This window comes from Carcharhinus amblyrhynchos, chromosome 8 (genome assembly GCF_965287045.1).
Source record: "Carcharhinus amblyrhynchos chromosome 8, sCarAmb.v2.hapA, whole genome shotgun sequence".
Taxonomy (NCBI): Eukaryota; Metazoa; Chordata; class Chondrichthyes; order Carcharhiniformes; family Carcharhinidae; genus Carcharhinus; species Carcharhinus amblyrhynchos.
The window spans coordinates 105,720,071-105,737,969 of record NC_137331.1 but is presented as its reverse complement, the minus strand read 5'-3'; the positions used below and the strand labels follow the sequence as shown (position 1 = coordinate 105,737,969).

The following is a 17,899-nucleotide window of genomic DNA, read 5'->3' as shown; positions in this document are numbered from 1 at the left end:
ATGGAGGGTTATGGTAGGGGTTATTGAATAAGGGTTAGAACCTCGGGAGACACCGGAAAGGCAGGCTTGTGATTAACGTTTTTGTCTTTTCACTCCGCAGGTGGAGGTCCACCTCGTTGTCAAACGAGGGGCATGCACACGGTGGGTCGTGTGTGGGCTGCTCCTGGAGGTTCCGGGAGTGGCCTAGTACTTCGTGTCGGTGTGTGTGCTTGATCCTGGACCGGTAGACGGGCGCCGCAACAGCTCGGTGACTAGCACTGCTAGCTGTGCAGATACATGGATTTGGGCCTGTGTCTGTGGGAGTTTGCGCATTCTCCCTGTGGTTGCGTGGGTTTCCTCCGGGCACTCCGGTTTCCTCCCACACCCCAAAGATGTGCTCTTAGGCTGACTGGTTTTACCAAATTGACACTATTCTCCCGAATCTGGCTAAGTCAGGGGTTCTATTTGGAGATACGCAGGGTAGAATAGGTGTAGGGTGATGCGGCGGCGCGGGCTTGTTGGGCCGAAGGGCCTGTTTCCCGTGCTGGGTTGTTCTTTGTTACACCAAGAGGCAAATTAGCATTCCCAGTCCACCTACTCTGCCCATCTTTTGGAGTGAGAGGGGAAACTGGAATGCCCAGAGAGAACCCAAGCAGTCATGGAGAGAATGTGCAAACTCCACAGGCAGTGACCCAAGCTGGGAATCGAATCCAACCCCTTGGCACTGAGGCAGCAGTGCTAACCACTGTGCCAAGTGTCAAATTCCAAAAGGGTGGAAAAGCAAAGTGTCAACGCTGCCTTAGCTTTTCTACCCCTCTCCTATCTCCACAGATAGATTCTGGGTAACAAAGTGTACCCTCTGAGGATGTAGCTTTTAACTCCACGAAGGCAAAGTGCACCCTCCAAAGACATAGCTTCCAACTTCACCAAGGCATTCTCAAATGGCTACAATGACTGTCATCGGCACTAGGACTTGCACTGAAATATGAGATTCTGGAACTGTGCTCCAATGCATACTTACCGAGAATTCTGCATGGTTGTCAAGTTATGCAGCGTAATGCATCAGAGGGGTGTGGCACCCAAAGAGGAACACTGCATGGAAGAGCCAATTTGTTCTGAGAAGGAATAGAGTAGGAGGGGCAGAGGAGTCCAAGGCCAAAAGAAACTGAGCCAAGCGCTAGAGGACAAAGACATGGTGAGTCCACGCATGAGGCTATTTAGCAAGGGAGTTCTTGATGCTGCAGTAGGTTCAGCTCAGGGATCTCAGAGGAGATAGTGACAGAACACATGTCTGAACTGGATGAAGCATGAACAATCACAGGAATCACAAGCAAACTGGCATCTTTCCCAATATAATCAGCAGATCTAAAAGATCTGTTGGCCATAGTCTCGATAGGCCCCAAAATGACAAAAACGAGAATATAATGGTATGATATCAGCAGAGAACAATTTAAATCTTAGTTATTAACTGAAAGAATTGTCCCACAAAGATTCGTACTTTACACAAAAACTTTTACTGTACAAGAGTTAAACAAAGCAAATGTTACTAACTTATGACATTATCAATGAACTCTTGCATTTTAAACCTAAAATTTCAACCAACAACTTCCTGTCAAACATTTATATCCACCCAAGATTAGATCAGATTTAGAGGTGTAAACACTAAACAATAGTTGACACATCCCTCAACCTCTTGGAGTCAGAGTGATCTACTACTATCATCTCAATAAAAAACTAAAATCTGGCAATTCATAAAAAAAAATAATAAAAATTGGGTAAGAATATAAATTATTTTAATGGATTACAGAATCGAAAGGTAAAATGTTGATTTACACTTTGAGACTTCCACTGCATTGTCAGAGAAATGATGCAGGGGTTAGAAGGCAGTCTTGTTTGGTTAACAGGGCATATCTGAAAAAGAGACATTTGTAGCTTACTGAGTTGGAAGGGCAAAAAGGAGATAAACGTTAGTCAGGTCTGATGCACACATTCTGCATGGTGAATGATATTGTGAGGGAATAAAGAGACTTGAGCTTGAGAAGGGAGAAATTGAGGGGGTGAGGAAGGAAAGTAGAGTAGATTCATAGCATGTGTAATTATGAACTCGATTGTTGCTCATCATGTGTGCTTTACGATCCAGCTGATGTGACCACTGGACGAGTCAGATCCCAGGATGGAACCCTGTTTGGTAGATCTTAAACTTTTGTTTTCTGTTTGGATATGCAAAAGGCTGTAATTGAACAGAGACACAGGACTTAACATAACACTTAAACAACAAAATATGAACAACAATACACTATCCCCAGCTATATCTTTACAGATATACAGGATAATACAAGTTACAACATTTCTCATACTTTATTATTCCAAGTACACAGCCCACATAAACCAGTAGACAAACTATAATCAGACACCCCACATTTTGCAACCAAGTAGCAGGTGCCACTTAAAACAACTTTATGGCTATCTCGCCAAATCCCCCCCAGACATGTTTCACACTGAGCCAATAGTTCTTACTGACATTATTTTCTTCAAGGGTTTTTAATACCCACTCTTGACGAATGCATCTTGGAATCTTCTCCCAAACAACATTTTCTCTTGGTTGCATGCACAAAGGATCAACCTCCAGGGCTTCAATTTCTCCTTCTGGCATTCTTTTGCCCTTAATCACTACATGCATTTATATTTCACTATCCATCTCTCAGATACACAACTGTGCAATGAACACCACAGCATCACATGCTGCTGTATTAAAAGGGTCACCAACATTTGGGTCACCTTGGAGTTCTGGCTTCTCGCAAGCTTACAAATCTTGCAGCCCATCTCTACTATCACTCTCAGCTCTACTGAATAGAAGTTTTTCCCCAGATTCCCGTTCTTTGCTCCTGGACCTTTCTTCTGCCCCACTCCCTGCTTTCTGGAATTCTTGTTCTTTAGCCTTGGACCAGTTTTCTGACCCTCTGCATTGTCCTGTTGCAGCAATTTGAAAGAGCTGCTTACTCCTGAGTTACCATCCTTCAACTGAACTAACCACTTCTGTTTTCCGTGTGAGCCCATGGTTGCTAACAGTCTAGTTTTTGTCATGCCTTGGGTGTTTGTTTTAGGGGGTCGTTTAAAACGTCAGATTTACATACAACTATTTCAAAAGTGAAACCTAACCCAAGTCCTTAACTCTTCCTTAACAAATAAGAAACACAAATTAAGCTCAAAACTTAAAGCCAGACCATACTCAAATTATATTTGTATGTTCCTTTGTTTAATTAAAAATATCGATTCCCTGACGGCTTTTTAAAAACTATAAATGCAATAAAAGGGGATTGCTGTTTAGGGGCTGCATGATGGCAGTGGTCAGCACTGCTGTCTCACAGCGCCAGGTGCCCAGGTTCAATTCTGGCCTCAGGTCACTGTCTATGTGAAGCTTGCACATTCTCCCCGTGTCTACGTGGGTTTCCTCACACAATCCAAAAGATGTGTGGGTTAGAACATAAGAACATAAGAAATAGGAGCAGGAGTAGGCCATCTAGCCCTTCGAGCCTGCCCCGCCATTCAATAAGATCATGGCTGATCTGTTGTGGCTCAGTTCCACTTTCCCGCCCTCTCCCCATAACCCTTAATCCCCTCTCTTATCAAGAACCCATCAACCCGCTTCTTAAAAATATTTAGCGAGGCAGCCTCCACCACTTCAACGGGCAGAGAATTCCAGAGATTCACCACCCTTTGAGTGAAGAAGTTCCTCCTCAACTCCGTTCTAAACCGCCTCCCCTTTATCTTGAGGCTGTGCCCCCTAGTCCTACTGTCTTTTTTGAGCGGGAAGAGTCTCTCCACCTCTATCCTATCCATCCCATTCATCATCTTATACATCTCAATGAGATCTCCCCTCATTCTTCTAAACTCTAACGAGTACAAGCCTAGTTTATTCAGCCTCTCCTCATAGCTCAATCCCCTCAACTCCGGTATCAGCCTAGTAAACCTCCTCTGCACTCCCTCCAGGGCCAAAATATCCTTGCGCAGGTGCGGCGCCCAAAACTGCACACAGTACTCCAGCTGCGGCCTCACCAATGCCCTATACAGCTGCAGCAAGACCTCCCTACTTTTATATTCAATCCCCCTCGCTATGAAGGCCAGCATCCCATTCGCCTTCCTGACCACCTGCTGCACCTGCAAGCTGGGTTTTTGCGACTCATGCACAAGGACCCCGAGGTCCCTCTGCACCGTCGCCTGCTGCAGTTTTTCGCCACGTAAGTAATAGTCCTTCCTACCATTCTTCCTACCAAAGTGGACCACCTCACACTTGCCAACATTAAATTCCATTTGCCATTTCCTGGCCCATTCGCCCAGCCTATCTAGATCCTTCTGCAGACTCTCCACACCCTCCGCACAATTTGCCTTTCCCCCAATCTTGGTGTCATCAGCAAATTTCGACACCCTGCACTCGGTTCCCTCCTCCAGATCATTTTAGGTTAGGTTAGGTTAGGTTATTGGCCATGATAAAATGACCCTAGTGTCAGGAGATTAGCAGGGCAAATATGTGGGGTTAGTGGAATAGGGCCTGGGTGGGATTGTGGTTGGTGTGGACTTGATGGGACAAATGGCCTTCTTCTGCACTGTAAGGATTCTATGTTTTTATCATTCTAAAAAGCACAAAACCTGGTGTCATAATTCTTTCAATTAATCTCTTGGTGTTTGAATTTCTCTTCCCCTCGTGTTAACAGTTTCTACCTCAAATCATAAGTGTAACTAGAAGCCTGAAAATGAAGTGAAAGTCAGTTAAGATTTCACAATGCTCACTCTAAATTTGAGATCGTAACAGACTGAAGCTTTTCCCATTTATCTATATCTTTGCAGCAATGTAGCACAGAAACCATGTTCTGATGCAAAAAATTTGCACATGACAGCCAACTAAATCTGGCCCATATTGTACTCAGCAGTACTGTAAATTCAACATCAACTTTAGCAATGAATGCAAATCATGTTTAGTTTTGGGATTGTGTGCCGCCTACAAGAAATTTGAATGCAACGCAACATAATCTTTCACTTATCCTCCCACAAAAGGAACACAAGCTTCAAACTTTACATCCAAATGGATAAAGTTGACTCTGCCATGAGGTTCATTATTGGGGAAAATTCTGTTCTGAAATTTAACATTGTTTCCCTCCAGCTGCAAAGATGTCAAGCTAAGACACGCAATTAATAAATCTTCTGTGACACCACCACTAACTTTTAGGCAATTTGTCCACACACAAAAAAAAACCACATATTCAAAACGTTCTTGAGCATTGTTTGCAGCAGGTCATGTCCAATAATATCCAGCACATTAGCTGCCTCGAAGCAGCGCGACATTTATCTCTTGAGACCTTAATATTAAAGGCAACCTCCTTTTGTGATGCACGTATTATTCTCAAAGTTTGGTATCCACAAAGATGTTCTGGGGAGTTCTCATTATATTCAAACAGGTGCATGCATATCTCAGCTGTTGACTCATATGGAGGACTTTAATAAAGCTAACTTCAGAAGCACAATATCTATGGGAAGTGTGTGGTGATTTTGTAAAGCTACTTGAGATAGATGGCACATCATGAATAAGGAGACAGCAATATTCATCTATAAAGGCAGAGCGAAACATGCTCATTTTGGAACATTTAGATCCTAGGCAAAGAATTGTGCAGTGTGCAAAATAAAGACTTAGGAGACTAATAAGTGATGACAAGCTTGCATCTTAAACCCTGCAGACAATCGGAGCAATGCGATAATGTGTCATCGGAAGTCTTTTTGTTCAATATTGGCAAAGAATTGGGAATAACCATAGCTTAGTTTGAGCACTGAAAGATCAAAGAGAATGTTAAATGACCAGTGAGTTGAATAGAATTTCAGCATTTACAATATAGGAAACCACTTGACCCACTGGACTGCTCCGGTACATGCGCTTGAACAGCTGTACCTTCATCCCATTATCCTGTCCTCTCCTTAAAGCTTTTCCATTACATTGTCACCCATTTCTTGTTCAAATCATTAAAATTTAGGGCCTGGTTTTTGAGCATTTTGATCACATGCAATTGGCAGGCCCAGAAGTAGACACAAAATGCACTTCCAGCCAAGAATGGCCCCAGAAAGAATTTTCATGCTGGCTGGACAATGAATGGGCAGCCTGTGTGAAATATAAGTTGGAAGGTTGGGGGAGAGGGTAGGCTCGAAAAGGCTGGGTGCTGGCTGGCCCTTTGATTTTAATTTATTGTATATATTAGCATACAGTGAAAAATAGTGCTTCTTGCACACCATACAGACAAGGCATACCATTCGTAGAAGGAGCGAGTGCAGAATGTAATATTACAGTCATAGTCAGGATGTATAGAAAGATCAAATTAATGCGAGGTAGGTTCATTCAAAAGTCTGACGGCAGCAGGGAAGAAGCTGTTCTTGAGTTGGTTGGTACGTGTCCCAGACTTTTGTATCTTCTTCCTGCCAGTGGGGGAGAGAATGTGTGGAGTTTGAGAGTCCTTAATTATGCTGGCTGCTTTTCCAAGGCAGCATGGAGACTGCAACAATGGGTGGGAGGCTGGTTTGAGTGATGGACTGGACTTCATTCACTTTCACTTTCCAAAGAAAACTGAGGGACTGCTATGTACTCTAATTTCACGGGAACATGGCTCACTCCTGCTTCACCACACTGTACCCTACAACCAGAGGGCATCTCAATCTATCAAATGGACTGTGCAGCAGCCTCTGGCAAGGCTAGGGGAGGTAGGGTCTGCTTCCTGGGCACCACAGGTGTTGATTAGATGTAGCAACACTGGCACGTTTCTGTTCAACCGATTTATTTGATAATAGATTCACAAGCTTTCGGGGTTAGTCCCTTCGTCAGGTGAATGGAGAGTTCTGGCCTCAGACAGATGTGAATCTATTATCAAATAAATCGGTTGGACTAAAACCTGATGTTGTCAGACTTTTTACTGTGTTTACGCCAGTCCAACGCCGGCATACCCACATCACGTTTCTGTTCCCCAGACCTAGAATACCTAAAGTACCACCTCACTACCTTTCACAGGAGTTCACCTCAGTTATCCTGACAGCAGTTTATGTCCCATCCCTTGCAGCTGTGAATATCGCACTGGATGAAACCAAGCCTTGAGGCAAAACATTCCGAGCGCTTGTTCACCATGGCCGGGGACTTCAATCACATTGAGCTCAAGAGCATACTATCAAGTTACCACCAACACGTCTCCTGTACCACCCGAGGCCCAAAACATCCTAAAACATTGATACACAAATATCAAACATGCTTACTGCTCTATCACCTCCCACACTTTGGCAAATCAGACCACAAGGTGGTGCTCCTGCTCCCAGCTTACAAGCCAAAACTGCAGCAGGAGAATCCAAAGAAAGTTGTGTAATGTTGGTCTGAGGAGTCGGATGATCTCCTATGGGACTGCTTGGAATCAGTGGACTGGTTTAAAAGCTCTGCAACTAGCCTGAACAAGTACCACTACAGTAACTGACTTCGTTAGTGAGTGTGTCGAAGGCTGCGTGCCAAAGAAGCAAATCCGTGTGTTCCCCATGGATGATTCCTGCACTCTGTCTTGTTGTTCGAGATCCAACCCACTACAGAGGTGTCATCAGCAAACTTCTAATGACTCCCTCAAGGCACAGAGCTGGAGACCTCTTACAATTAAATTCTGATGAAAAAGACAGTAACCTGTGTCTTGGCAGCATATTGAACACCTGACAGGAGAATTCAGTAAATCACAGCCCGCAGGGACCTTTTCAATTTTATTTCAGCCTGACATCGCATCCTGCCCTGGATCGACGTTATTGGTAAGACGTGAAGGCCGCCTGGCCAATGAGCCCGCCCACTGTAAATGCAGAAGGATCATATGAAATCACTTAATTGACTTCTTAATTGCCCCCTTAATTGTTGGCAGGCCCGACTCCCACACATGCCACTGACTGAGATATTGCAATGGTGTTGGAATGCATGCTTGACTTCTCTCACAATTTCACGCTTTTCGGGATCAGGCACATAAGAAAATCCCAGTCGAGGTCTCAATATACACACACAGTAAAACATTCAATATTATAAACAAACGGGGAGAAAATATTTTTGCGTTGCCTAATTATCAATTTGGTAATTACTAGCAGCATTTATCCTTTCAAAAAGCAGTTCATTCTTTAATTAACCTCTTGAAAATATCTCCTCTTTGACCTTCTCAGTTCCAACGAAAAATATTCCAATGTTGTGGACTTTTCATCACTTGAATTCACTATTCCTCATGTCCTTCCAATAAATCTTTAGTGTGCCCTTTCCATGGCTTTATTACCTGTCCTATAATATGAGGTGTCCAGAGTTGCATGCAATAATTGAACTGTGACTGATCCAATCACATATAAAGTCATCCATTCTTTGTTTTGATATTTAATACCATTATTTATGGACAGCTGAATTCCATTTTCCTTTTTACAGCCTTTTCTACCCATACTCACATTTATAAATCAATGCAACTGCAACCATTTCCCTTTGCTTAGGATCATAGAGGTTTACAGCACGGAAACAGGTCCTTCAGCCTAACTTGTCCATGTCACCTTTTCCTTTAAAAAGACCTGTAGCTAATCTCAATTGCCTGCATTTGGCCCATATCCCTCTATACCCATCTTACCCATGTAACTATCTAAATGCTTTTTAAAATACAAAATTGTACCTGCCTCTACTACCACCTCAGTTAGCTTGTTCCAGACACTCACGACACTGCGTGGAAAAATTGCCCCTCTGGACACATTTGTATCTCTCCCCTCTCACCTTAAAACTATTCTGTCTAGTTTTAGACTTCCCTACCTTTGGGAAAAATTTGAACATTTAGCTGATCTGTGCCGCTCATTATTTTATAGACCTCTATAAGATCACCTTTCAGCCTGCTATGCTCCAGAGAAAAAAAAAGTCCCAGTCTATCCAGCCTCTCCTTATAACTCAATCCATTAAGTCCCAGTAGCATCCTAGTAAATATTTTCTGCACTCTTTCTAGTTTAATAATATCTTTTCTATAATCACGTGACCAGAATTGCACACAGCATTCCAAGTGTGGCCTTATCAATGTCTTGAACAACTTCAACAAGACATTCCAACTCCTGTATTTAACGTTCTGACTGATGAAACTAAGCATGCCAAACGCCTTCTTCACCACTCTGTCCACCTGTGACTCCAGTTTCAAGGAGCTATGAATACGTATCCCTAGATCTTTGTTCTGCAACTCTCCCCAACGTCCTACCATTAGGTGAGTAAGTCCTGCCAGTATTCAATCTACCAAAATGCATCACCTCCTATGTGTCTAAATTAAACTCTATCTGCCATTCGTTAGCTCACTGGCCCAATTGATCAAGACCCTGTTTGAAACCGGAGATAACTTTCTTCACTGTCCCCTATGCCACCAATCTAGGTGCCATCTGCAAACTTACTAACCATGTCTCCTACATTCTCATCTAAATCATTAATATAAATGACAAAGTGGACCCAGCACTGATCCCTGAGGCACACCACTGGTCACAGGCATCCAGTTTGAAAAACATTTCTCTACAACCACCTTCTAGCTTCTGTCAAGAGGCCAATTTTGTGTCCATTTAGATACCTCACCCTGGATCCTGTGAGATTTAACTTTATGCAACAACCTACTATGCGAGTACCTTGTCTAAAGGCCTTGCTAAACTCCATGTAGACAACGTCAACTGCACTGCCCTCATCTACCTTCTTGGTTACCCCTTCAAAAACGGTCAAATTTGAGAGACGTGATTTTCCAACCTCACAAGTGTTCTGGGTTTATGTTCTCTGACCAACTCTTTCACTCCCCTAAAATGCACTTTTGATATTTCTCTATATGGAGTTGAATCTGTCATTGATTTGTTCAGACCACTAAGCAGCCTTTGTCCTCCAGTAAGCTCCAAAGTTTGCTATGTCCTTCAATTTAGTATCTTCAGCTAACTTTCAGAAATTATTTCAAATATGGGCATAGAAAGTTGGAGGAAGACAGTGGCAAGATGGTATCAGCATTGGACGAATAATCTAGAAATGTGAGGAAGGGGCACTTGGATTTGATGCCATGACAACAATGGTAAAATTTGAATCAATGATGACAAACCATTACCGATTGTTGTAATGCGCTGTAGTGAAGGAAATTTGTCATTCTTACCAGATCCACAACAATGTCCTTGAAATGGGCAATCAAGCAACTCAATTCAAGGACAATTAGAGAAAATGCTGGAAAATCTAAAACAGGTCTGGCAGCATCTGCAAGAGAAAAAAAAAGCTGACATTGCAAGTCTAGATAACCTTTCGTCAAACTATGCTTGGACAGAGTCATCTGAACTCAAAACGTCAGCTCTTTTCTCTCCTTACAGATGCTGCCAGATCTGCTGAAATTTTCTAGTTTTCTCTTTTGGTTCCAGACTCAGCAGCATTTTCCATTACTGTCTTCATTGTAAAACCAACACATCTCCATCTCAGATACTTTTATGATCAATATTACTTTACTGATGTGACATTTAATATTCCAGCTAGTTTTCTCTGCAATTCTCTAAGGGAGACAGTGAAATAGTGGTACTGTCACCGGACAAGTGACCTAGAGACCAAGGATAGAATCTGATGACCGGGTTTGAATGCTACAAATGCTCATACATCACCTAATGCACAGTTGCATATTATAATCCAGGTCAGATACTCTAAAAAGGTATGAAGTTAGACTAGACTGTAAGTTTTGTACTTTGAATTTGGGTAGTGTAAACCCAAGATGTTTCACTCCAGATATACGATTCAAATGACCCACTAGGGAGCTTTTATCAAACAAAAACTTATTTAAGAATACAGTTAACCTGTGCAAAGAAAAATCAGCAATAAAACTTTTATTAATTACAAAAAATACAAAAATTATGATATTGTATAAATCTTAACAACTAAATGCACTGTTCCTAACAAGCCTCCTTACAAACAGACATCTGACCCAGGTTTAGCACAGAAAACAAGGATGCTTACATGATGCTAGATTTTCTAGCATTTCAACACCTGCTGCCAATTAGTCCTTTGGTTCAAGAATTGAAACTCTGGCTTATTTGTTCTGCAGCTTCTAGTAGACCTCAAGGTAGAGATGGAACCACTGCTGGCCTATAACTTTTAGCCAGCAAACATAAGAAATAGGAGCAGGAGTAGGCCAACTAGCCCTTCGAGCCTGCCCCGCCATTCAATAAGATCATGGCTGATCTGTCGTGGCTCAGTTCCACATTCCCGCCCTCTCCCCATAACCCTTAATCCCCTCTCTCATCAAAAACCCATCAACCCACGTCTTAAAAATATTTAGCGAGGCAGCCTCCACCACTTCAACGGGCAGAGAATTCCAGAGATTCACCACCCTTTGAGTGAAGAAGTTCCTCCTCAACTCCGTTCTAAACCGCCCCCCCCTTTATCTTGAGGCTATGCCCCCTAGTCCTACTATCCTTTCTGAGCAGGAAGAGTCTCTCCACCCCATTCATCATCTTATACGTCTCAATGAGATCTCCCCTCATTCTTCTAAACTCTAACGAGTACAAGCCTAATCTATTCAGCCTCTCCTCATAGCTCAATCCCCTCAACTCCGGAATCAGCCTAGTAAACCTCCTCTGCACTCCCTCCAAGGCTAAAATATCCTTGCACAAGTACGGCGCCCAAAACTGCACACAGTACTCCAGCTGCGGCCTCACCAACGCCCTATACAGCCGCAGCAAGACCTCCCTACTTTTATATTCAATCCCCCTCGCGATGAAAGCCAGCATCCCATTCGCCTTCCTGACCACCTGCTGCAACTGCAAGCTGGGTTTTTGCGACTCATGCACAAGGACCCCGAGGTCCCTCTGCACCGTCGCCTGCTGCAGTTTTTCGCCACGTAAGTAATAATCCTTCCTACCATTAGTCCTACCAAAGTGGACCACCTCGCACTTACCAACATTAAATTCCATTTGCCATTTCCTGGCCCATTCGCCCAGCCTATCTAGATCCTTCTGTAGACTCTCCCCACCCTCCGCACAATTTGCCACTTGAAGAGACAGGGCAATCCTTGTCTCTAGTTACTAGCCATCCAGCCACCAAGAGCTAAATTTCCAATACCAGGGAGAAACACAGAAACACTCCTGTCAGTCTGGATTCTGCATAAAACTTCTAACTAGCCAGTAGCCAAAACCGCAAGTGAAAGAACTCTTGGGAGGGAAAAAGAAACTGTCCGTCCTGTCAATCAATTTTCCCACAACAATTCAAAAAAGGTCAAACTCCCAGACAGTGTATTAGGCCCAGATTAAAAAGGTAAACAAAACTCCACTGAAACAATTTAAGCAGCAATAAAAGATGCAAACAACAAAAAAAAACAGAGGTTTGTTACAAACAGCAGAGAACATTGCTTAAAGACACAGTAGTGTCACAGGTAGAGAGGACAACAGCGTACTGAAATTAGGTCTCCACTGTCTGGACAAGTCACTAGGCATTTTACACAACTCAGCTGAGAGAGTTTAAGGCTGTAAAAGCAAATTGATGCATTGCACAACTTGGCCTTCCAGGAAGGATTAATCCAGAGGATGATTTTAATACAAGAAATGGAAGAGCTGGAGGAGTTTAATATGGATCCAAATGGAGAAATGACACCTGCCTTGCCCAGGGTAACTATAAACCAGCTGGTTGCTAATCCTGTTGGACTCCCAAAACAAGATAGAGGAACTGTTGTTTTCAGGGTAAACAAATGACTTTATTCTAATACTAAAACATCGTGAACTCTGAGGAAGATAGTGTTTAAATTCAAGAGAAATTGACATTTGGAATGGATGGACACATGACAGGTGAAACTTAATGCAGAGCACGTTTAATATTTCTCTTTACTGAATTTAGAAACATTGAAAATGACAAAAAGGCTGTGCAGCTAGCTGAATGCATTGGCTGATGAATACCTGGAGTGTGGGGCAAGTCAGATGATGAAGCCTCCATAAATATATTTCTTCACAGTTAGCAATCCTGTTGGTAGGACGAATGAGGAAATAAACCATAAAATGAACAATGCAATTCTAAAAAAGGTGGCGTAGGAGCAGTGGGACCCGGGGGTACATTTGAATCATTGAAAAGTGGGTTGAGAAAGCATACAGGATTCTCAGCACAAATGGAGGCAAGTCCAAAAACAAAGTCATGCTAAGTCACTATAAAACAGTGTTCAATATTCTGTCCAACATTAGGCAACACACTTTAAAGAATGCAAATGATATTAGAGAGGTTGCAGAAAGGATTCACAAGAATGGGTCTGGAGAAGAGGAACATCACATGTGCAAATAGATTTGTGGATGCAAAGGTTTTGGAGAAGACCTGATTGAGGTACACAATGGGTCTGGGCAGAGTAGATAGCGAGAAATTATCCCATTGGCAGAAGGACCGAGAACCAGAGGACACCGATTTCAACTGATTGGCAAAAAGCAATAATAAAGTGTATGATTAGGATCTGGAATGCACTGTTGTGGTGGCTATAGATTTCATCATGACCTTCAAAAAGTTGGATAAATATCTGAAGGTAAAAGATTTACCAAGTGATTAGGAAAAGACAAGGGAGTTGTAAGCTTCAGGATTGTGAGGTATAAAACCCTTCCAATTTAAAAAAAATCTTCAGGTCAGAATTAAAGTTCCAACACTTGCTTCCTCAATTGTGCTTAACCTAGAAGGTACAGCTGCCTAGTATTCATGAATCAAGTACAGTTTATTATGTAAGATTTTACACATACTTAACAAAAAGCAGTGAAGAATGCTTGGAGGTTTCTCATCTCTCAAAATCCCAGGAACTCTTGGTGTTGTTGGTACAGACCATGGATGAGGTTCTCTGGCCTCCCTGCAGTGTACTTCTTGGTGGCCAAATCTTCTGGTCCCGCCATTGTCAATGAGATTTCCCATTGAATCCATCCCGCAGTCACCTGGACTGGTAGATGCTGCCAGCTTGAACAACAGAAGCTCTCATCCCATTTATTCCTTCTTTATCTTTGAAGTGATGATGAATGTCCAGAAGAGTCACATCCCAGAAGTATCACTGGTAACACTGTACCAACAAGGATTACCGGTTCTCAAACTTTTATCCCCCAGTCTCCCATTCTGGAGATGGTCCAAATTCACTCCTGCTATGTCACCCCAACTTTACAACAACCCTGCTTTATGGGTCATAGTGTCTAGAAGATCTATTAGAAAGAAATGCATATTTCCTTCCAGATGCAGAGAAGCCAAAATAAAGTTACGTTTTCCTTATATATTTTCACCAAAGCTATCAAAATCAACAGTAAGGACTACTTCCAAAATTCTCTTGCAAAAGCAATATTTCCCTCGAAAAATCACCAAACTCTAACTTTATGACTGAAAAAAAATTGTGTTAACCTCCCTCCCCACACAAATTAGAATCCCTGCATTGGCCCAATCAAATACCTCATCATTATGAATAACTTGATCAGGCCAACCCCAAATCTTCTGAACTATAGTAAATGAAAACTAGGTTCATGTCAGTTCTCATAATTTCATTCTACGAGTCCCATATAAGTTTATTTCTATTAGTGTCACAAGTTGACGTACATTATCACAGCCATGACGTTACTGTGAAAATCCCTTAGCCACCACACTCTGGCACCTATTTGGGTATACTAAGGGAGAATTCAATATGGCTAATGCACCTAAACCCTCAGCACATCTTTCGGACTGTGGGAGGAAACCAGAGCACCTAGAGGAAACCCACGCAGACACGGGGAGAATCTGTAGACTCCACACAGACAGCAACCCAAGCTGGGAATCGAACCTGGATCCCTGGCACTGTGAGACAGCAGCGATAACCACTGTGCCACCCCATTAAAGTATCATTCTGGTACACTTGTGATCTGCCCATTCAAAATCCAATATATCCCTGTGAATCAAAACCCCAAGTCTACATGTGGTGCTGCAGATGGAATCTGAAAAAGGTTCTGTGCATCTTAAGCATCAACCCCTTCACCCTGGATTTGATTTCCAGCGCTGCTCTTGGGAGTATCGGGATATAATTCGGAGCTTGGAAGTGCTAATGCTCACATGAATATCAGTCATTTATGGCAGTGGTTCATCACTACTTTATCAAGGGCAATTAGTATTGCATACATCTATGAATGATTAAAGTAGTAACATGGTAGTGACCTCTTTTTTTTAAAAAAAAGAGACTAAATCAGACAGGGTCTACCCTTCACAAATGTATCTTTGATCAACTAAGTGTTTAGGTGTTCTCCCCACGAGATAAATAAACTTAGTGAATGTATTAGTGTCACAAGTAGGCTTACATTAACACTACAATGAAATACTGTGAAAATCCCCTAGTTGCCACACTCTGGTGCCTGTTCAGGTACATCGAGGGAGAATTTATCATGGCCAATGCACCTAAATTTTCCACAAATGGTTAAACTGACAGGTCGAAGGTACTGGATGAAAAGTCAAACATCTGAAACATTTCTCTCTCCAAGGATGCTTCCAGACAGGCTGAGTATTTGCAACATTTTTTGCTTTATTTTAGAAAAGTGGTATTTTATTTGCTATTGCTACATGATTACATGATTTTGCTATCACTCCCATCCCAAATAATTGAGCAGCAATTATTATTCCCAAACCACTTCTATCTCCAAAACTTTGAAGATTATGACTGATAAGCTGCAATTTCCTCATGTACTATTAGTACCCTGGGGGTGGAACTGGACAGATATTGGAGATCTGTCTATTTTAAGTCTTCTAATTTTCCCTCGTTAGTATTTTTTAATTAATTAAATTCCACCCCTCAACTTACTATTAAGTTCATTTTGATATTTTGTTGTCTTCTACTGAAGAGACAGGTGCAAAATACGCATTGAATAAATCTGCCACGTGTCATTGTCAATCACATTATCATTTGAGCTCCTCTAGTAAATCTGCAGCTACCCTCTTTAGGTAAAATGTAACTTACATAAGCCTCTTACTATTCACCTTGATGTTCCGTGCGAGCTTTTTATTTTGCCCTTTTTGCAGCTGAGTTTTTTTTTGGTTTTCCTTTGTTGCTTATCGTGGCTTTGAGTCCATTAAGTTTCTTTCCTTTTGTGTCAGCCTCTTCTTCTAGCTTGATGCAGTATTTCTCATTTGCTAAACAAAAAGGCATAAAAGAGGACTTTAATGGACTAGTTTTGTATTATTCCAGATCTTTTCTCAACTGTCTCCCACTGTTACTCAAAGTAAACTTGTTAAACTTCAGTCCAGGCTATTGTGGTCAACTGATATCACATCCCTTGGAAGTAGTTTTAAACTTTGGCCCCTTCGAAAGAAAATCAAAGGCACTCATGTTCATGATCATTGTATGCAAGGTGCCCTCTTACCATCTAATTCTAACTAATTAACTAATTCTTTTAACCAAAATATTGCAGAAGCTAGAAATCTGGAATACAAACAGAAAAGGACAGCAAGTGGAGAAAATAAATAGGAGGTCATTGAAGGGGAGCATGAAAAGATATTTATGTACAAGTATGTTCAGGGCACAACACAAAGGGAGTATTAGTGGCAGCGTGAGGACTGTAGAAGGTGCTGATAGTGGCATAAAGATAAGATAGAAGGTGTTGATAGGTGAATAAAAAGGTCAGTGCTCTGTAAAAGCAAAATTAAAGGAACAAGTTACAGGTCACCTTGTGTGTGAGAGAGTGAAAGAAAGAGGGAGTGTGTGAGGAGTTGGGTTTGGGGCGGGGGGGGGGGGGGGGGTGGCGGAGGTGCAGGGGGCAGTGGTATTGCATTGGGGCCCAAAACAAAAAACTCTTTCAAACAAAGCAACTCGGTATTGCTGGAAAGAGGTTAACTGATTCTTGTTCACTAGCCATCATCAAATCAGATATGATCCATTTCCTTATTGGTTTTTGAAACATATTGGCTTGGGTCTTGTGGTCACTGAACAATTGACCACGATCAAAATGCAATGCAGTTTAAAGGCCACTTATGCTCGAATCCAGATGTTGTGGGTTGAGATAAGAAAATCGCAACTGTAAGAACTCACTTGTGGGAATAGTTTATAGGCCCCCTATCAGTAGCTATACTAGAAAACATGCAAGAGGAATTAATGGGGGCTTTTTAAAGCAGGGTACTACATTAATCATGGCTGATTTTAATCTTCATACATAATGGGCGAATCAGATCCAATATGTGTTCTTAAACCATATTTAAGATAATTTATTTGAGCAATACATTCTAGTATCAAGCAGGGAGTAGGCTTTTTAAGAGCTGTTTTTGTTCAGTTTGGCAGGACTAATGGTAAAAGCCTCCTCCAGGCAGGTGATTATAATAAGTAGAATTTCACCTTCAGTTTGTAATGGCGTACTGTGGGTCTAAGACTAGTGACTTAAATAAAGGGAATTACAAGAGCATGATGACAAAGTTAACTAAATTGAACTGGGAAAATAGATTAAAGATGGTACGGTTGAGAAATAGTGACAGACATTTAAGATACATTCCATTGAGAAAGAGAAATTCTAGAAGATGGATGCATCATCCATGGCTAACTAAAGGAAATTAAGGATAGTATCAAATTGAAGATTTTAAAGAAATGTATAATTCTGCAACAATTAAATATTAGGTTAGAAGATTGGAGAGATTTTAGAAAGCCAAAAATTAAAAGTAATAAAGGGAGAAATAAGAGATCTAAAAAAGCTAGCTAGTATCTACTTTTGGACTTTGTTTTACACAAAGGGTAGCAGAATGTTTCCAAACTTCTTTTCTGAATGGCTTAGCCATGATTTTAGCATTATGACCCCTTTGCTCTGATTACCACAGAAGTTCTCTAAAATCCTAAAAAGACAATGAGGGGAAGAGACTATCACAGACAAAACTCAAAATAATTTCTCCTCAGTACGAGTCCCCTTGTTTTCAAACTGTGTCCTCAAGTTC

General features: G+C 41.8%; 1 protein-coding gene across 3 annotated transcripts in view; it reads right to left on the bottom strand.

Annotated features, from left to right (window-relative positions):
* tsnare1 (T-SNARE Domain Containing 1) overlaps window positions 1-17,899 on the bottom strand; it is a 735,823-nt gene that overhangs the window by 710,890 nt on the left and 7,034 nt on the right. Inside the window, exon 2 of one of the 3 annotated variants that reach the window (XM_080194990.1) lies at window positions 15,945-16,117. The exons of 1 other annotated variant lie outside the window; for it this stretch is intronic. The gene's annotated coding sequence lies outside the window, so the exon portion shown is untranslated. The remainder of the gene's footprint in view (window positions 1-15,944; window positions 16,118-17,899) is intronic. One more of the 3 variants, XM_080194988.1, reaches the window with a different exon arrangement.